This window comes from Rhinolophus sinicus, chromosome 6 (genome assembly GCF_057876585.1).
Source record: "Rhinolophus sinicus isolate RSI-liver-muscle chromosome 6, RSI-T2T, whole genome shotgun sequence".
Classification (NCBI taxonomy): domain Eukaryota; kingdom Metazoa; phylum Chordata; class Mammalia; order Chiroptera; family Rhinolophidae; genus Rhinolophus; species Rhinolophus sinicus.
In genome coordinates this window covers 67,621,766-67,644,134 of record NC_142506.1, presented here as the reverse complement: position 1 = coordinate 67,644,134, position 22,369 = coordinate 67,621,766, and positions in this window count along the sequence as shown.

The window sequence follows — 22,369 nt, the reverse complement described above, 5'->3', positions numbered from 1 at the left end:
TTTGTTAGTGGTCTATGAAATTCTACATTTAGGAGCATTTCTGAAACACTCTAGCAAATCTTGAAATATTTATGTACTAAAGCATCTACTTCTGTCATAAAACACAATGGCTGACATGGTACATGGGAATAAATAGGTCGCAATGGGCATTGGTAAGAGACAGTGCCTCCACATTTCTTCTTTTTTACACTAAATTAAGCTGGGAGCACCCACGTGAGAATTTCCCTCTGGATTCACAGTAAGACCAAGAATGTGTTTGATTTAATGAACGGTGTGTCTTCATAGCCAGTAGCAAACTCTTTAAAGCGCTCTTCTGAGTTTCATCTAGACCCTCCCTCAATGTTCTTCCACGTGGCCACTCAGTATAAACACGTTTTCCAAGGGCCGTGCAAGTGTGCAAAAGCCATCTGTCTGATCTGAGTTGGGGTCAGGATGGATAAGTAATGATTCCGCTGCAGAAATGGACAGGGACGTATTTAACAAAACAACTAGCCCGCTGCTTCTGTAAAATTGTGGAATGAAAACAATGTTGAAAAATGATCAATTGAAATGAACATTTCAAGCTTTTATACATATATATGTTTGAAATCATGTTTTTGCATTCAAAATAGTTTATGTATCCATAATGAAATGACTTTTGTTTTGTTCAATTTTTTTTTTTTTAAATTTAACAAATTTTTAGGGATTTTTTTTTTTTTTTTTTTTTTAAGATGATAAAGCATAATCCTTTTGGAAATTACTTTTGAGCACTTCCTTTCTTATGAACCAGTTTTAGGATCTTGAAGAAATCATCCCACCTGTCAGAAGCTTAGTGTTCTTACCCAAATAAGGAGATTGAGCAGAAGATTTAGAAACCTGGCCAAGTACACACTACACAGACCTGGGTTCGCAGCTGCCTGCCTCACTTTGTAAAAGCAGCAGAGGTTGCTAGGAAACAATACAGTCTGAATGATGGTGACATTTCATTTTCACTGATAGAAAAGAAATCACCACTTTTTTTTCAAAGTGGGAAACCAAAATATAAGCCCTCAGAACTGAACTTGAAAATCTAAACGTAAACTGCAAGCGATAACATAAGCAACATGGATGATAGACTCCTATCCCAGAACAGTTGATTATTTACAGAAAAAAATCACCACAGTCTCTAGAATCAATTGATAACTTACCATGCTAAGTAGAATGTGTTGTGTTCTCTAGTCTTATTCATAAATACAGCCATTGGTCATTATACACAAACAAACTGCAGAAAATTAGACTGTAAAAAATTGTTATAAAAGGGAACTAATTTATTTTTAATTATGTGAGATGTTGAAATTAAGTTTTCAATATGTAGTATGTTAGGTACTAGAGTATATAGTACCCCTTAGAGAGACAGACAGAGATGGAAAGAGAGACACAAAGAGGAATGTCTAATGATGGATGACACGTCTGTGATCCTTACGATGGGAAAGAGACATGTGAAATGCCCATGTTAGAAGAGATAATGCATGTTTTATTTGGAATGCTTTTCAGTGTAGAAAATTTAGTCAAGAATAAGCTTGAATTATTATTACAGGATCTATACATAGTAGCATGAGAGTTACTATTATTTTATTGTAAAATATTTAACTTTTTCTTTAGTTTTTCAAATTTGCCATTGAGGGAATTTTCCCCTTAAGTTTGAGTTTATGACCTTTTCCATAAAAATAGTTATACTTTTAACTAGTTCACTGGTTAAAACCCAAAACCATCCGAATCAAATTTCTCTTAGAAAGAAATCGGTCATTTCCATGTGGAGAATTCCTGGAGCATGTGGCAAATAGTAAAGTGATTCTGTGATTTTGATTGAAAGACCGTTAGCGCAATTCATATTAAAGACCTTTCCATGAGAATATAACATTCACAATCTCATCAAAACCACGAATCCAGTTCAATTTTCACCCCCTTCCCTCAGACCCCTAGCGAGTAGTAAATCTTATGTTGAGGCCCATGAGGAAAATGACAGAAACTATTTGAAATATGGCCTGAGTATCACTGTGACCTGACCAAAGCCTCTTTCTTGATAAACTACTTTGTATCAGGGCAAAGTGACTTATGAAATACATGTTCCAATAATTACCATTTAGGGGCAAACCTTCTGTTCACACAGATTGACCGAATTAACTGCTTATATAGCTCCCTACGAAGTTAGCTTCCGATTTCTTGTCTCCAAAATGTGACAAAAGCATTTGGAGGAGCCCCCACCTCCAATCAGTTTGCAGCTTAGCCTCCATTTTCCTGGAGCCGACCTGGTTGTATGTTCAAATTCTCCCTGAGGTTGCACTATGCTTGGCAGAGAAACTGCTTGGTCAGGAAAGACCGTTTTTATCATTGCATTTGAAGTTATTCAGCCTAAAGAGAAAACTGCACTGGGCAAAGATTCTCCTGGAATTATAGGGTATTTTATATTGTTATAACAAGAACTGCAAATGTTTTACACAAAATGTTAGTCAAATGCTTCAAAAGCAAAGAAATGTCATCAGACATTTTTGTCACTCACTTCCAGTTTGAAACTGTTTTGATCTTGTACGGGTAGTGAGATGCGGTATGATACCCCCTTGTGAGGCTGGGTAGTGGGGCCAGGCTGCAGTGAGTTCCAGGCAGCCTGTGGTCACGAGGGTGAATGACTGACTCTAGTGGACTACGGTGCCAGCGTCTTGGGCTTCTGTGTTTCTGCATCCCATCATGTCTGCAAAACTCCCATCTGTGTCTTCTGCTGCTGGTGGGAAGAAGAGGAAGGTTACTCTTGAGATGAAACTCAAGATAGCTGCCCACCTGTAGACGAATGTACTGTGTTCTGAGCACGATTAAGGTGGGCCAGTGCAAGCTTCGGTAGGCTAGGTGTAGAACGTGCATATCTGACTTACGATATTTTCAATTTGTAAGGAGTATAGCGGGTCGTGACCTCATCAAAAGTTGAGGGCCAGCCGCATTCCTTGTATATTTTGGATAACAGTGCTTAATCAGGAAAAAAAAGTCAGTATTTCTTTTGGATAGGTCTTTTGTAAACATTTTTTCCCAGCCTGGGGTTTGTCTTCTCAGTCCCTTAACAATGTCTTTTGCAGAGCAGACAATTTTAGTTCTAATAGAGTCCAGTGTCAGTAATTTTTTCATGGATTGTGTCTCGATGTCATGTCTGAAAAGTCAGCATCATACCCCAGGTCATCTAGGTTTTCTCCTATGCTATATATTTTAGGAGTTTTAGTTTTGCATTTTACATTTTGGTCTATGATTTACTTTGAGTTAATTTTTATGTGGGGTCTAGGGTCTGTGTTTAGATTCATTTTTCTGCGTGTGTATGTCCAGTGGTTCCAGCACTATTTGCTGAAAAGATGATTTTTGCTTCGCTCATTTGTTGAAGATCAGTTGACTGTATTTATGGGGTTCCGCTTCTGGCTTTCTATTCTTTCCATCGATTTACTTGTCCCTTCTTTCCCCAGTACCTCACTATCTTGATTCCTGCAGCTTTATAGCAATTCTTGAAGTTGGGTAGTTTCAGCCCCGCTCCCCACTTTGTTACTCTCCATCAGTATTGTGTTGGCTATTCTGGATCTTTTGCCTCGTCCTATAAACATTAGACACCAATACTTTTTTTTCCCTACACCTTTGGATTTAGTGACACTGGATCTATGTATATCAAAGTAGACACATATTTTAGAAATGTCAGTAAATAGAGTGTAAGCATAAAAAAAGTACACTTACCTATGTGTGTGATAGACAGACTTACAAAATCACTAGGAAATAAGTTTTCTTACATGGGATACATTTTAAGCATCAAGGTAATGAACCCTAGGTAGTAAGCTTTCCATAATTATTAGCCTTTGTCATCACCATTGTCATCGTTACCATCGTCAGAAACGACCTTGCCCGCAGAGGTGCAAACTGGTTAAGTCTACGACCAAGTCCAGGCTGCCTCATTTCAAGTTTAGTGTTCTTTCTGCTCCCGCATGCTATGGGTTTTGAACCAGTAAATGAGCTCTGAAACTGGTTTTCCAATCTGGTGTTCACCTGATGAAACTTTTATGATACCATGAAGTACACAGTGGAAGATAGATTTTGCAATTAACTTCAACCCAGCTCCTAGGGGTGATGTTATTTTGTCCTACCCTTTCTCAAATCTATAAAACGTCTCATTGTCTAGACAAGTGAAGGAAAAAGTATGGCTGAAATAATATGGTCTCGTTGGAAGATTAGTTCTATGAAATGTTCTAGGTACTTTGGGGTGTAACATAGAGAGTCAGCCTGATGTACAACAGGAAAGAATCCTGCGTTTTGGTACCAGAATTTTTTTTTATGACCCTCACTTTGTTGTTATGAAACTCAGATAAGGTACTGTACATGAAAATTCTCTGACCACTACAAAATACAACTATACTTCATTGTAATTCGAAATAGTTCATTTAAAAATTAGAAGTGTATAATCCTTGGAAGATAATAGGCTATCAATAAATACTCGATGAAGAAATAAATGTAATAAATTCATAATAGAGCTTTTAACAGTTATTATATTTCATATCATATGAATAGTTATGTCCTTAAAACTAAAACTTTACATTAAATCTGAAATTATAATATTGAATTTAATTTATAAAATTAAAAATGTAAATATGCTTACAGTGTATGTATCTCATTAGAATTTTCATAGTGAGATCATTTCAGATCGACAGGCTGGTAAACAATGCAATATCTTTGATCTAAGAGCTGTCTGGCTTTTTACTAGAGCATCTACCATTAATAGCCATTCTCGACTTTAACTAGAAAAACACCCAGAAACAAACACTTCTTAGTCAAGTCCTTTTTTCCACATTGAATTTATTAGAGTTAGACCTTCCAATCAGGTGTAACTGAAAGAAGAAAAAGAAAGCAAGTGCATTGCCAACTAATTAAAAGCTTGATTTGAATCATTTTTGGTATTAAATTCTCGTTTCCATAGGTTAAATTATAATAAATGTAAGATATGGAAATCTATAGGGGGAATAATAACAGTTAAAAACATAAAGTGAAATTTCTGTGAATGAATGATACGATTTTAGAATAAAACCATGCAACGGACCAGGAGCATTTAGAGACAGAGATGTTGGTTAAGTTGATTTATTTGCAGATGACACACTATTTAAGCCTCTGCTATCTGTCCAGATGCTAGGAAACCTTCAATGCGGCCTGCATGTCTGCAGCTCCTACTATCACCATCCCCATCCCCCAGGCCTGCAAAGCAAGGACGGAATCACTGAACCATAGGCAGCGAGACCTCCCCCCAGACTTGACTGCCTTTGAGGTTTCAAGGGCCCACAGGGGGTAATGGTGAGAAACTGCGGCTGTTACTCTAACCCTGTGAGAACACCTCCAGGGGACACGCTTTTCCTTCCATAGAAAAGAGGGAAAAGAATTCAAAGAGAAATGTTAGACTTTAGGGGAGAGCTTGCACCAGAATGGAACAGAATACAGAGCTGTTTCTGAGCTGGAGTTGAAGTGTCGTTCCAGCTGTTGTTCCGAGCCTGGAAAATACCCATTGCACCTTTATTCCTAAGTCAGTGCAACTCCGGGAGGGAGTATATGGGTGTGTGTGGATGTCCAGAGAGACAACTCGGTAAATCTAGATACATAGTCTCACACGCAGTCGTAGTTATGCTCACTTACAAATGCGTGCACATTGTAAATTATAGGTCATCTTCCCATAGCTATAAATCCAGGGACTGCTTCTTTCCAGAAGACCGTGTAACTCTACTTTCTATCTCCTTCCCGGAGACTTAGGGCCAGTATTTATGTCATTGGGGAAGAGATGAAAAAGTTATCATTTGCCAACAGACAGTTGTACACTTTTTTCTCCTTTTTCCCTCGTCTTCTTCTTTTTTTAAAGCTTAGTAGTGACAAATAAATATTAAAATAAATGCCTAGGCCCCCTAAAGCTTTGGCAGGTATCCTAAATGTACGCTTCCACCTTGGAATGTTGACAATTGTGGCAGAGCACCCGCTCACCGGCAGCCATGGTTTCCCCTTCTTCCTGGGCTCACTGCACGGCTCATTCCCCATCTTTCACAGGCAGAGGGGACTAGCAGCCAATGGACTGTGCATCAACCCATGTACCCCGTTTCCAGATCTGACCTCTGAATGCTCTCAGGCCATGTTCCCAGTTCTCTCTCTTTGCTCACTGCTGAGTGGGGTGGAGAGGATTCCACTGAGAACTTCAGGCTTTAGGGGAGAGACATAGATGAGGCTTAGTCCCTGGGTAGCAGGATGCAGAGAGCATTCCACTCCCGGGACCTGCACTGGACAGTGAGAGGTGCAAGAAATTAATCTTCATCGTGGGAAACGGAAATGCAGAAAGAACAAGTGCTTTCATGGGTCCTGTAGCTTGGGCCTCTGCCCCACTTTAGCCAAAGACAGTTCTGAGACGTAAGAAGCCGAGACTGCACACAAAGGCCAGCCTCTCTGCAGGTATCCAGGTGTGGGCAGCGAGAGGCTTGTGCAGGTATACACAAGTTCTCTCGAGATCCAACGTTATTTAATATGAGCAACTGAGCAACAATCATTTTCCAAATCTAAAAATCAGAGCACAGAATCAGATAGCTCAGACTTCAGAGAAAATGTCTGTTCCTTCTGCCTAATTTCCTGTTTCATCTCTTATTCATTTGCTCCTTTTTCAATAATTTCTTTTATTGTTACTATGTGCCAGGCACTGTGCTGAGGGCTTGGAGACCCAGTGGGGGACACAGGCTCCAGCACCTCACATGGTATTGTATAGACAGGCACCCACGGAGTAATTGAGGGGGGTGAAAAAGACAAATGTGCAGGAAGTAAATTCAGTCTCATATGGGGATAGGTGGGTGCTCGCCGTCCACCCAGACACTAGAAACGCAGAGAAAACTGCCTATAAACAGTGACTTCAGTGATTCTGTCCATGATGAAGACACTTTCCCATGTGACACGTTTCCTGTGCTTGAGTGACCGGCTGATAAGCAACCAGCCATTTACAGCCGAGCTGGTCTTGCCGTCTCTGATGAACCATTGGAGATTATAGACACACGTCTCTCCACACACATACACTCACATCTGTAGTTAACGCTAAATTAACTCATCTAAACTCCGTTCCTCCTACTCTGAGCTCCTTCATCATCCTATATTAACAACACACTGAATTTGTCCGTCCTACACATCCTGGCTTTGAAAACAATATCGGAAAAAGGGGTCTAAAAATTACAAACTTATTCTATTCCAATTTTGACTCTTATTATTACAAAACATGTTTTAGTACAAATCACACAGGACTAGAATGTCCTAACAGTATTTCTGTTTTTGCATGCTCATGCATGGGAACAACGTTTCATTGTATTTAAATGACTCGGAAGCAGCAACTGCCACAGTCTTGACTAGGAGAGGGAATGGATTCTGAGCAGTGCTCAATGATAAGAAATTGCTAGGACACCTTGATAACGGGGGAATTTCAATTACTAATTTTCATCCTCTAAGGAAAGGAAACGATTCTTTGTATAAACATTTTGTGCAATTTAACTTCAAGATATTTATGAAGTCTTTGGAGGTAACTGTAGCTAAGAGATACACGTATTTAGATATTTTTCCTTTGACATATGTATTTGTACATATGCACATAGATTTATTGATGTAAACATAGAAATACCACAGTATGAAATTTGAATGTGGAGTAGCACTAAATATGTAACACACGTCATGCTATGTACTAAATATAATGCATACTGTGTAGTGACTTTTTATGTACAGGTAAAGATAATTATGGCAGATATTAACCTAAGTGTGAGCATGCAAAGGCCCTGCTAACTTTCTCACATTATTTCATTCTTGCCCAAATACACAAATGCTCAGCCGCATTTGGAGTTCCTGCCATGAAGCATTTTTGTATTCTAAGAGTGTCTTTAGATCTTTTATCTGGAGGGCATCTTCCATTGCCAAAAGTAGTTTCATCAACAGTGGAAAATAAACGTAACTTGCAAGAACGGTTTAGACATGAGTAGGCTTTCTGGGGCAGCACTGTAGGAAAATTAACTGAAAAAAGTGGACGAGACACCAGACACTGAGCTGAATAATTTAAGTATGGTGTGTTCCGTCTCCTTTATAGTACCGTGTTTCCCCGAAAATAAGACTTAGCCTTATATAAGACAGGGTCTTATATTAATTTTTGCTCCAAAAGATGCATTAGAGCCGATTGTCCGGCTACGTCTTATTTTGGGGAAACACGGTACTCTCCTCGCCGCAAATTGATTAAAATGTCATTTAAAAGAATGAATGGCTAAATGTATGCACGTTACCCAAATTATTTCACTCTATGACCCTAAAAGATCCAATGATTTGCGTAATGGAGGCCATCGTGAGAGACTCAGTTTCTCCTCTTGCTTCTTCTTGCTGCTCCCGTCGTGATAATTCAAGGCCCGCTCATGAGCCTCCCTGTGAACTGTCTGGAGTGACAGCTGGCCAGATGTGAAGCAGAGCGTCGTCTGTCACTCACACGTTCCTCTCACAAGTCCTGCTCTTATCACAGAAGCGATGCAAACTTTTCTGTTAGTATCAGGAGTTGAATTGAGCTCCCAGGGAAACCTGCCCATGCTCTCATTTTGCATTCTGAAAATTAGGTTCCAGGCTCTGTAATTCAGCTTTGGTCGTTTTGGCAGTGAGCAAAATGTCTTTTTCAAATTCTTCTCTCCCTGCCCGTTCCACCACCCTCTCTCTCTCCAGAAAACCATTTAATGCCCTCCACTCACCAGAAAGGCTGGTATGATTGGGCCTATCTCTACCGTCCCAGTGCTTCTCTCTGTGGCGTCCGATTCTGGTGCCCTCAGCAGGTTCACCGGGCTTTCCACATCACACATGTGGATGACCTGCCCGTTTATTCTCTAATGATGTGTATGTACTCCATGGCCCTCAATTCCGCAGTAAGTGTCTCTGAAGGTGAATTTTCCTCTCGCTCCGGACCCTCCTCCTGTGTTACCACAGTGTAAATGGGAAGTGCTTTGGCTGGCGAATGAATTGAGTGCAGTGTGACCGTCTCTTTAAAGAAAACTCACTGTATATTTCTTCTTGCTCCTCTAGCTTAAAGCTGGACTATTTCAGGCGTGGTTGCCATCATCCTCAAACCCAGTAATAACAGCATAACCACAGTTTTCACAGAAACGCATCATTAGGGGTAGTGATGTTTTATACTGGACCTCGAGTCAGTTAGAATCGTATCTGTCAATTTCTTGATTGAGATCTAGTTACAGGGTCTTCATCTGTGTGTTCTGGGATATAATAGACTCAGCATCAGCTACTAGAATCTGAAACCGTGTGGTGTGTTTTCCTCTCCAAAGCACGTGCACATTTCCTATCTCTGCCCACCGATGAAGACACAGATAGCCCAATGAGAACTAAATGTTTATCCATATTTGCAAACATTATGAACAAATAGTCCAACATTTGAAATACAATATTTCTATTATAATACTTTTTTTTTTTTTTACAAATACTAGAAGTTTGTATAATTGATATACCAAAATCATAGGAACACGAGGCCGTATTTGAAACGTAGCCCCGCCCATGAAGTGGCATGCAAACACGAACTAACTAAATGTTTAAAGGAGATAGATTTAGGACATTAAGAACATACCATGTAAAAATAAAGCCGTTTTTAATCAAGTTCAGTAATGTCAAGACAAGTGAGCACAAAGCAGCAAACGTTTATGTGTTTACTTATATAGCTGTTACTCGTTTATCTCTTAGGGTTGCCAGATGACTTGCACATATAATCTTATTCAATTGACCAAAATATGTCAGAGTTGGTATTGTAACTTCCCTTTCAAAACAGAAAAGACAGATGCTCAGTGATGTTCCGAAAGCTCCTTGAATTCTGAGACATAGCAGTGGGAGAGTTTCAGTACTAAGTACAGTTTCTGGTGAGTAAGGGCAGCGCCCTTTCCCACTAGTCGTGCTGTGTGGTGCGACTTAACTTAAAATCGGCTGACTTGAACAATGAGGGTTCAGTGTACCGGTTTTTGTTGTTGTTGTCAGAGTTAGAGAACAGCCTGCTGTGAACCTTCCTGAACAAAGAGGCGGGTGGAAGGAATTTGACCCACACAGGAGAAGACTGCAGGTGACTCAGGAATATGAAGCATACGACTGAGAGCCCTTGGCCAGCCCTTCCAGTCTCCTCCAGACAGAGAGCCGCATGTAATGGGCGGCATGAGAAATGTCCCTGATGAAAAGAACTCTGCCGTGCTGTTACACGAGTCGCGTGTCAGGTCCTCAAGTCGGGAAACACAGACGTTGTATTTACTCATTCACTTTTGGGTAGGCTCAGTCTTCCCTACTCACGTAGGGTTGTTCCATTTGGTGATTGTATGGGGTTCCCGCTAGAAGAAATTGCCTTAAGGATCCAGTGGGACCAAAAGAGTGTGATCACCTCCACGTGCCATTAAGGACTGTAGGTGGGGGGACGTGTGGACGTGGCGACGTCCGAATGGTACATCTCAGACCTGAGCAGATCGCGGACGCCATTGTAGTTTCCCTCTAAAATAGGAACATTTGGGCATTTAACAGGCATCCAGACTATTTTCACCACTTATGTTTAATCTTGCCTCAGCCCTTGTTCCCAATGCCTTATGGGCTAAAAGCAATTGACAGTAATTAAACTCAGTAAAGCATTTCATATTGGAAATCAGAAACAACTGGACCCCCCATCCCATTGTCAGTACATTTGAAGGGCTCAGTCTCACTTTCCTCATTGTGAAATGAGAGGGCGACATTACTGCCCAGGACCGCTCCCATTTCAATGCTCTACGTCTGGGAATCTGTTACATTTCAAAATCTGGAAGAGCTGTGTTAAAGGAATAGACGACAGTGACGCTGGACCTTGCAGAAAGTTTCAGACAAGTATGAAATGCTCACAGGTGTAGCCGTCTCCCGGCAGAAAAGAATGTCTCTCAGAAGGTCACTTAGAGTCACTCTTCAGCTTACCTTGTTCTCGGGACAGACCAAACAAGCCTCGCTGAACATTGCAAGTGACTTGTGTGTGCTTGTGAAACACACAGACATGTGTCACTAGAAGTGAGTCCTTAAGCAACATTAACTATCAGTAAAACAGTACTTGAAATTACCTTGTAAGCTGATGTGAGTTCAGTTAGAGTAGGATACAGAAATATATAGCAACACTGGGAAAAGTACTAAAGAAGTGCTCTCCATAGGAGACAGATTGACTTTTCCGATGTTCAAGAAGTAATTGGAAGAGTGGTGGGAATTGCAAGGACTTAGAAATGGGATGAACGAGGCTACGTGTAAGTGAAAGATGGAATGATGGGTAAAGCAGGTGTACAGATCAATTACCTTCGTGCAGAACTTAGATCAGGGAAAAGGGGAAGAAAGCGGAGAAGTTGCAACGATTTTGCTTTGATTTTGGGTGAAGAGTCAGCGAGGAGGAGCTTTCTTGCTAGACTACAGCACCTACAAAAAGGGGATCCATGAATTAGACACAAAGACGGAAAATAATGTGCCCGGCAGCTATTTGTATGGTGATGGTTTCAAGTTAGAGATCAATGTATCCGGATGCTTGCCTTTGAGATCGCCTCCCCGCTTCTCCTCACCCCGCCAGTAATGGTACCTGAATTCCTTAAGCAAATTACCAGTATGTTTAAACCATTATAAATTCACTGGATGAATAGAACATTATGAAAGACCAGAGCATCAAGCTGTTAAAGAGTTTAATTTCCACTCACAAGGTCATTTTCTGATTTATGCTTATTTTTTCCACACATATTTCACGCAAAAACACAATTACTAAACACGAGTACGAATTTGAGTTACAGCCACAATTTTATCTTTAAAGCATGTTTAATTTCAAAGTGTGCAAAAATGAAGGGACTCCCGTACGCCAAAATATTGTGGAAGAAGAATAGTTACAAAACAGTAATGAACAAAAACAGTCTCCATATCTTTCCAGGGAAGCATTTCCAAAGTTTTTTCTAGGGATCAAATAATGCAGGTATATATGGAGAATATATAGATATAGATATAGATATAGATATAGATATAGATATAGATATAGATATAGATATATATGAAATGCTGGGAGAGAAATAAGCAGAGTAAATATAGAAGAGAGAATTAAACAAAACCAGAATGGCATTCTTTTGATTACAGTCTGGAACATTATGGTGGACGTAGCACTGCGTGTTTAGCCAGCACCAGCTCAGAGGTGACACACCTGGGGCCCAACTCTGAGTCTCACGATGTGGTCAGAAGCCTCAACTGCTCTGAGTCTGTTTGCTCATTAGAATATGTGGACAGTAGTTCCAACACCATTGAATTTCAGAAGTGAAACCATGAAAGGAAAGGAGTTCCTAGTAAGTGAGCAAACAATGGCAATCTTTGTTGTTATTTTTAATACTTATGAATATTTGTATTTATTTTATTTTCAATGTCTGTAACATAAACCTATATCATATAACATACCTACAAAATAACATTATCGATATTTAAACATAAATATTTCCATGTCAGGAATTCAGTAACAGTTATATTAAATTATAACTTGCTCCTTTGAGTGTTTGTTTTGTTCTATGTATTGTTTACCCTCCTCTGAAACTCATCTAGTTGCTCAGTGTGTTGAAATGTAGGTCTTCGCTTTCAACATCTTTTCTGGGAGATAGGTAGCTATGTGATTTGGGAGTAGCTCTGGTAACTTTAAAACATTTTCATTCCTCTCTTCCCCTGTGGCCCTCATCTCTCCCTTTCTTGGTCACCAGTTGAGTCATACAAACTCTCTGGCTTAAAATGTTATCTATGTAAATTCTTCTGCCGCAGCTGGACAAGAAGCTTTCAAGAGTTTTTGTTTCCTGTGTGGTGAGGCAGCTTTCCCCTAACGACTAGTCCCCGTCAGCAGCCGCAAAGACCTACCTTCTTAACCACCGTTTCAACGGTTGCTTACCACTTCCACCTTTCTACAGCACATGTCATCGGGAAGGGGGCTCACAAATATTTGTTCGCTGGGCTGTGCAGGCTGATAACATCTCTTGGGACTGGAGCTTTGAGGTACAACTCTCATCTGGAAAAAAAGTTGCAACTGTCAAACACAGGCAGATAATACCAAAAATGAAGACAAACTCTTCTCTGTCTCTAAGTCGCAGTGAGATCGTTGTTTTACTGTTTTGGAAAATAGAACTGCTTCCATTTTTCTCAAAATAAAAAATTAAACCTTTCCTGACTTAGTGACTAACTGGTATACGATTGTAACATACTTAGATTCTAAGTCATGTGTTTCATGGCTAAATATATTATTTCTTAAGTAGTAGCAGTAGACGTAAGACTAGGAAGTACAATTAGATTGGCAAACATGAAGGCATAGATTTAATTTTTTTTACAAGAAATGAGAGAATTCTGGTATCTTTATTGTAGTGAAACAAGTTATGTCAATGCATCTTTTACATGTCCCCCAATTTTCATCCAAAACTAAAATTACCCTGTACTGATTATGAACTGAACAAAAGAAATTATTAGACTTAGATATATATTCTTCATCATGAGTATTTTAATTTTTATTTTAATTCTTTATAAAGAACATTTTAAATAGTCCTTAGGATTCATAATTACTTTACCTGCTAGTTTTTGAAATGCTAAATGTGTTTGAATTATTTTTTTATGAGTCTGGTGATTACAAAAGCTTTGCCTTCTACGGTCTTTGCTTGTTTTATAGCCTTTGCTCCTATAGTTTTCATTCTATTATGTGTTTACAAGGTATTGTCAAGTAGATGGGTTTCCTCTGATGGAAGCTAGAACTACAAAATCTTTTATTTCAAAATATTTGATGGCTCCCAAATCTATAGGGCTCAAAATTGCCCCTCCCCCATGTACACACACCCATAAGCAATGACGTGTGTGGAATAAAAACGATCAACAAATATGGCTATGTCACAACAAAAGGCGGGACTGTGAGCTAATGGCTGTAACTGCTCTAAGCATCAGAAAGTGTGCACTAAAGAATACTAGCTTCTTGGAATATTAACAGATGCTTCACACACAACTATAGGCATGCCAAGGAGTCTACTATCCAATACATTTGTGAATTTCTTGCTGAAATGCAGTGAAGCAGGGTTTCTGGAAGACATTAATTTGTTAACATTATGAACATTCCAGAGCAGAATATAATTCGGGCCCTTGAAGCTCCTCCAAAACCTCTGCAACACGTTTTGGGCATTGTTGATATCTAAAGCAGCTCCTGCAAATTGTTAATTAAAGGTCTGCTTGTATCTCATGTATTTGCATGCATTTAAGGAACCACACATGTTGTTTTTTCTTTCACAGTTTGGCTCCTCTTCTCCTTTCTCAATGTAACCACCCTACTTTGGACTTTTTCTCCACCCATCTCCAGTTTTTCTTCCTGTCCCATCTTCTGCATCTCATCAGGTCAGTCTTTTCAATGCCGCTCTATTAATGTCCCAGGTTTTTTTCTGAATATTTGCTATGGGCTTCCTTTACTCATAGTAACATTTAAAAAAATATATATATATATATATAATCTGATATGCAAGAATTCCATCCGAATCAACTTTCTAACATTTTTTCAAACGACTTCATTTTCTGGCCCATCTGTTTCAGGAACTGAGCTGCTCACCAAACATGCCAGACGTTTCTTTCCTCTGATCTTGTCCTCACCTCAGTGCCTCAGTCTGCAAGATGCTCAACCAGTCTGTTTCTTCTGAAATCCAGTATCTTACCTGGTTCTGATTTACATGAAATCTCCAGCCCGGAACTCTCAGATCCTTCCATCCCTTCACCTAAAGTACATAACCGTCCCCTCACCTAAAGCAACATCAGAGTTCCTTGCAAACCTTTGGAGCCATGTATTTTGTTTGTGAGTGGCTGACTCAACTGCTTGACTAAACTATAACATGTTTTGGACGACGGAGGTTGTATGAAGGAGGGGTTTCTGTCGGGAAGTTTGTAGAATGGCTTTAGGCAGTGGTCAATTACAACATGTGACATGGGTGGAAGGCACTCGTCTGGTTAGAGAGTTCATTACTATGAAAAATCCTCAGTAACCACAACCCAAGAAAATGAAGGATCCCTGCTTCATGGGACAAATCATCACATGCTCACATATTATCTCCAGCAGCACAGCTTTTACTGTTTTATCTTCTTAAACTTTGTCGCAACCTGCTGGGTTTTAGTGGGACTTTTCAACCATTTCATAGATCTTCAGATTTGTTTCTAATTTTTATGATGGTCAATAGGAAAGAAATTCTATGCCCTAAAGGAGTACATATTGCTTTTCCTCTTTTCTTAGCGCTGCAATGGTCCTTCAAGAACCTAAGCCAATCTAGTCCTAGGTAGCGGCTTCAGTCTTTAAGACATCCCCTGGGAGGACACTTGAGGTACCGTATCTCCAGGTCTCTATTTATGAGCGTTAAACATAATTGTGATTTAAAATTCTCCCTAAGACAGTGGTGACCACAGAGAAACTGTGGAGTCCTACCGGAACTGGGACACCATCTAACTTCCAGGATCATTCAGTCGTTAGAGCTGGGGGAGGGGGACCCACAAACCCAAATCAATATTTCCGTCATGTGCTTGTTATGCTGTGGGCCAGATCTTTGAAACAACCCAAACTCTATTTAAAGGAGGGGTCGAGAGTCGATGTACCTAGGAATGTCCCCAGGTCCGGGGGGACCCTTAGCAAATGCATTACACTGGGTCCCCACCAGTTAAGATCCTTTCTTAAGTAGTAATGGGAGGCAGAGACCTCAGACACCTCTCAGACTTTACCCTAGTTCATACCATGTTTCCCCAAAAATAAGACCTTGCCGGACCATCAGCTCTGATGTGTCTTTTGGAGCAAAAATTAATACAAGACCCGATATTATATTATATTATATTATATTATATTATATTATATTATATTATATTATATTATATTATATTATATTATATTCCCAGTTTTATATTATACTATATTAAAATAAGACGCGGTCTTATATTAATTTTTACTCCAAAATACGTATTAGAGCTGATGGTCCGGCTAGGTCTTATTTTTGGAGAAACATGGTAATAGACATGATTTTAATGGAATTCATGCATCCATGTCCAGTTTTTCTCCCCTCCTTAGCGTAAAGCAATTTTGATAAAAGTGAAAGGGAGCTCGCTCCATGGGTTGTGGCTCATGTCAGAAGACGGGCTTCAGAGCTACGGGAGCCACGGAATAAGAGTTTATTACTCCAGATCCTCATCCACTCCCCTGAGCAAACTGCCAGGTGGTAGGTTAATGTATATACAGCACAGGTGTACATTTGATTTGCCTCCAGTTAACGCAAATGCAGATTATTTAGACATCTGGAATCAATTTCACAACCTCCTGAACTTTACCTAACTAGCCCTTATCTGACCTAACGATGTTAGGGTTTGGGGATGCCAGGATTGTCTATTGTCCCAGCACAGGAACTTTGGATGGAGAAGATAACTTCCCTGTGGGCTGTTTCTCCAGGGAGAGCAGTTTGAATCAAAGAGAAAAATACCTGGCCAAAGCAATTATCAAAGCTGGACAATGGTCAGTGACAGCCGGTGGGAAACCTGATAATTTATTTCTCTAATGAAGGGAGTAGTGTGTCTATTAAAATGCAATCCTCTTGTACTTACGTCTTGTCTCAAGGCAAATATGACAGGGTGAGTTGTCAGTGACTTCTTTCTTTGAAAACGTACTCTGTTTGTCACTGTTGGCACTCTGAGTGATTTGGACATGGTAAGCAACTGGCAGGTACAACTGGGGGACGCGATGATTCAGACAAGCTTTAATTTAATACAAACATGAAAATAAAAATGAAGTATTTGAGGTCTAGAAATATTTTTATGCTACTTTATCCAAACAGTTCAAGGAGACATATTGCCCCCTGCCTATTTTGGACGTCACAGATCAGAAGAATGGCAAGTGGTCTTGATTATTCCATTTTGGGACAATCAAATGTCATTTAATCTCTCCGTTTTATAAAGGTAGCCAGGAAGAAAAAGAATAGTGAAAAGTAAGTGAGTTAAAATCTTAGATGGAAGTTTGATTCTAAATAATGAATAAACATTAATTCTATCATTTAACTAATGCAAGTAATTTTGGGGAAAAGATAACAATGGGTCTCAACAAATTTTTTTTTCTCCAGCCATCGGGGTAATTGTAAATGCAAAATTTTTAAATACCGTTAGGCTTCTACAAGAATAATCATGGGAGCGGAAATTTGTTGATGAGTAAACAATTTATTCCACTTGGGTCCCTGTATTTGGGACCCTGTTATACTACCTACTCTAACACAGCTAATCACTTGCTTAAAAATAAAAGTAACACTGATAAAAGACCGCTGGCTGCCAAAATGATTTAGATATTATCATCGAATGACCTTCTCTTTTCGTGCCAAATTATTTCCTTAATTAAATCTTTAGAGGACCTTGTAGAACGAACTCCGAGTATTGTTTATTCCGTTTTCAGAAATGGAAACCCACACGATTGCCTTTCTTTGCTGTCTTTCGAATTCTGTCTCAGAGTTTTCAAAACAGACTGCTGCCCAGGATTGTCCATGTAGCACCTTACAATAGAAATGGATGGTTTTGTGGACAAATAAACCATTGAAATTTAACTGCGAGAAGGAATAAGCAAAGCTTATGTCTTTTGAAAGTCTCTATTCATCTCTCACTAATATGTAATTCCATAGTTAGGAACTGCCTTTGGTTCAAGCTACTCTTTCAGTTTAGGCCCCAGGTCACTAACACTTCCTTAAGGCATATACCACGCCATCCTTCCAAAACCAGAGTGGATAAGAACACTTCAGAGAGAACACGTTTCATTTCTACACAGTCTAACGTAATCCATTACCCTTTACATACTTTTTGCTTCTAATTTATGCGACATAGCTATTCGATTAGACAAAATGGGCTGAAAGAGTATGCGCTTACTCATATGCTGCTGGCGGAGTTCATTTTCAGGCTCTAGCAAACCGCCTAAGAAGCTGATACATTTGTTGCATGATTAATATTTGCAAAGGGGGAGAAATTCTTTGCTGCTCAAAATGACAGGCACTTCATAAAGTCCAAATAACATATACAGCCTTGTTCAGAATCAGCCTTTCTACATACAAGGTAGTAATAACAACCAACATGACTGAATCTCACCCACATGGCAGTCGACATAGACATTCACTGCTTTATGAGTTTGGTAATCTCAGATGCTCCATTCATTGCTTTAAGTATTTGGTAATTTAGCAGTTAGACAAAACTGAGGCGCAAAGAAGTTAGATGACTTGAATATAAGTCGGACTTTTCACACTAGACCCAACCCTGTCTGCTCTGTGTGTTTGGATGACAAACCCGGCAAAAGGACAAGGTTGTTTTCAGAGGGAGGTGACAGTGAGGGGCCCCTGCCACCCACAGAGCTGAGGGGATCCATCTCAGCACTCATAGACCCATCCAAGGTGGACCCGTGAGCTAGGGACAGGGGTGTCCGGCTTCCCTCTCCACCTCTAATGCAGCAGTCGCCTTTAGACGTTTGTCAGAGCGCAACACAAAATGACCCCGTGACATGTAACATTTCGAAGATGCAGTCTGCAAACGGACCTAGTCTTTGTTTGGAAATGATCCAGCTTTAGGGCTGCCTGAAAATAGAGCTGTCATTCACTTGACTTCTTCTCAGCCTCCGTACAAAGGTCCGTGCTGGACCTAAGAGCACTTTCAGTCTAGATATGGGAGGAAGGTTCCTTCAAACATTCGACTGATATTTCCTGAGCAGTTGCTCTGCCCCAGGCATTGCTCGAGTTATCCCAGTAAACAAAACCCAGGCCCTCCCCTTAGGGAGCCCCTTTCTAGTGAGAGCCGTAGAGGGACCTGGTGTTCTTTACTAAACCAATAAGCGCACTAACGAATGTAAGACAAATGATACTAGGACGTGGAAACCAGGCGTTGCCACCCATCCGCTCTCCCCCTGCCACACATTCTCTTTCAACCCAGTATGTCTCTCCCCACTTTGCTGCTGTGGGTCTTCCCACTCCTGTTCCCTGAGGGAGAGGCATTATGACAATGACACTAATGGTGGCAGCGAACATCTCTGAGGACTTGGGGACAAGAGAATGGGCGAAGGGGCAGGAAAGGCAGAGTCTGGTGAGGAGCTCTTGAAAGAGCTATGGCACCACCCCATAGCAGGTGGTGGGATGCCAGGACAGAGCCAAGGAGGTGTGCCATTTCCTATGTAGGACCATGTAAGGGGGAAAGATTTTAGGAGAAGGAGAAAATCAGCACTTTATTTTCCATGTCTTTTGAGCTACCTACTAACACCACGTAGAAATAAGATACCACTTATTAAGAAAATAAATTATGCTTTGAGATAAGATCCTTGCCCAGATTTAAAACAAGCCTATGATGACAATGGGGCGACTCATAAATCGACAGTCAGTCAGGCTGGGTTAACGGAGAAAATTTCAGATAAAATTTCTGCTGAAGATTATATAAGCTGCCCAACTGCCAAAGAACGAAGGTGCCTCTGGGGTTTACAGCTTTGGCTCCATGGCGGTGACACATTTAGGTACTAAAACAAATAAATTCGCGTCTTTGTGTTTTCTATGCATATAGATTTTGCTTGAAAGCCACACTGTGAAGTTGCCTTATAAATCCTGTTAAGTCACTGGTGGAAACGCAGGGCTGGACAGAGGGGAGGGCAGTCACGCAGCTGTGTTTGAGGTGTCACTGTGTTGGCAGAGCTTTCCAACTTGGCAATAACTTGAAAACATAACGTGTCTGGATTCTCTCATTTCAGTGGACTAGAGATCATAAATTTGGTCCCTACATCTCTGTATTTATTAATGATATAGCAGGATACTAACAAGTTAAAACAAATTACTATGACATAATCTGCTGATTTTTTTTTTTAACCCATTGTGCCGGGTGAAGAACAGAAATAAAGTTTGAAAATATATTCCGTATCACAATTTTATATTTTGGAAAAAAAATTAAAATGCAAACTTCAACAAGACTCAAGAAAAAATGTTGTGGGGCCAAATTCTCAATGGGTACTATACTGCAAACTTTCATAAAGCTGAATGTAAAACCTTCATATTTTGGGGAGGGGGGATTGTGTGGATTATAAGTGTTCGCACACACTACTAAGAGCTACCTGCATTTTGCCAGGAGCAAGTACACAGGCCCGTGGTTCTGGACTGTGTGGTAATTGTTTGCTCTTTAAGTTGCGGAGACGTAAAGTGTCTCCAGCTCGCTGGCCTCACCATAAATCTCCGCACTCAAGACAAATGTACTAGAAGCATCCTGGAAGCAGCTCAGCTGCTCGCTGCGCCCTCTCCGCACTCATGAAAGGACCACTTAGCATGAAAGGAATATAGACTTGCACCTGTCTTCCCAGGCAGGACATAATTGTTAGCGGACGGGGGAGATTCAGTGACATATTCTCTGGTACCATAGCAGGTAGTCACACGTTTCTTGAATGAGTGAATGTCTTATTTGTCCGGCTCGTTCCATGACTTACAGAAACAGTTGATGGAACAGGGCTTCTGGCAGCAAGGTTATTTGCTCTCTCCTCTGTCAGCTCCCATTCCAAGATTTGACTCTATAGACCAAAGAGATTTTGGAACTCATGGACAGCTGGCATAATTGAGATCTGATCTGTTAGGATCACAGCAGGAGGAACTGGGGTCGGGTAAATACTGGGGAAAACGATTATCGCCTGATGGAAAGGAGCAGAAGAAGTAAGTCCTAGGAGACCAAGTTTTCAGAGAGATGTGGACCCCGGGGAGGAGGCTGCCAACACTGCATGTTCTGGACTTCTCCTACAATCTCTTTATTGTTTTCTCTATGATGCTATCTCTTTATACTTTTGGAAGCAAGAAGAAGAAGGTTGACATCATTGTGAGCAGGGATGCAAGGTGTCCCGGACTCCTAGAAGACCAAAAAGGACACAAACAAGTCCTCCTGTCCCCCTGGAGCTGGAGGAGGTCAGTGGGACCCCAGGCGCAGGAGCGTCCTCCAGGTGCTTTGGCCAAGAAACAAGTAACCTTTGCCTCTGGGCTGGGTGCCAAACTCTTCTGCTTTTCTCACCAATGGGATTCTAAGCACTTAGGAACCTCGAACTCTAGTCCTGAGGGTCCCAGAAGCTAAGAGAAGACGACCAGGTAGAGTAATCAGGGCAGGCTCGCAGCAGTGAGGACGGCTGGTGGGGACAGATACAAATCCGAAATAACAATATTCACCACACTTGCTATTCAAACGTTTTCTTGTGCTAAAAAATTACAAAAGTGAAAATGAAAACCATCATTTCAGAGTAAGTACTATATTAGCTGAACTGAAGAAGAGGATGGTCAGTGTCGAAATCACAGTCAGTGGTCGGTGAGATCAAGTCCCACTGACACTTCAAATAACAAAGCCAAACTATACAGAGACTTGGCAACCACGAGGGAAAAGAGAAAGAACTGAGGTTTAGAAACAGGAGAGATACTGTAAATGATAGAATCTCCAGAAGGAGGAAAAGAACAGAAAGAGGAGAGACGGCAACTAAACTACATGCGAGAATTCTCGGATGTGAAGAAAGAATCAAGTCTGTGGAATGAAAGGTCTTTCACGGTTCTAAGCCAAATGGATGAATAAGGAACCACATCTGACATCCCCTGGTAAATACTTAAAGTCAAAGAATTAAAACATGCATGAGCTTCCAAGCAGAAATAAAGGTTACCTACAAAAGGAGAAGGTACGTTTGGCATCATATCTCTTATTAGTACTAGTTAGAGCAGCAAGAAAGAAGAGAAAAAGAGGTACCACTTAAGAACCTTATAATCATCTGACATGCTATTTATTTAAAAATACACAAGAATGTATAAAACATATTTCCCAAATACTCTGCATGAAGAAAATACTTGGAAAACAAACAAAAACAAAAAACAACAACAACAACCTCTAACCAATCAGACCAATTCAGCAGAGAGGAAGATGAGGAAAGAAGGTGGTGGCCTATATGCCTATCCACCCACCCACTCATGTATCTCTTTCTCAGTCTGTATCTTTATATGTTAATAGACAAAAATCTAGCAGAGGGTGATTTAATGCTAAATAAGAACACTTGAAATTGAAACAACATCTTGCAAGGAGTGAAAAGACCTGGTATATAATTCTTGTAAAAGTTTACTATTTTTATTGTTGCTGTTGTGAGGGATTGGGGAAAATCAGGGAATATTGAATGCTGTTTTAAGTACTGTCGACAGTGTATCTCAGCTGGGAGAATAGTTGGTCATCCTTTTCAAATAATAGTAGAGTCATAGGTATCTAAGTAGAAGAGCAGGAGAAAAGGATAAACATTTTTCACAGTGTAGAAAAATATGACTTCAATACA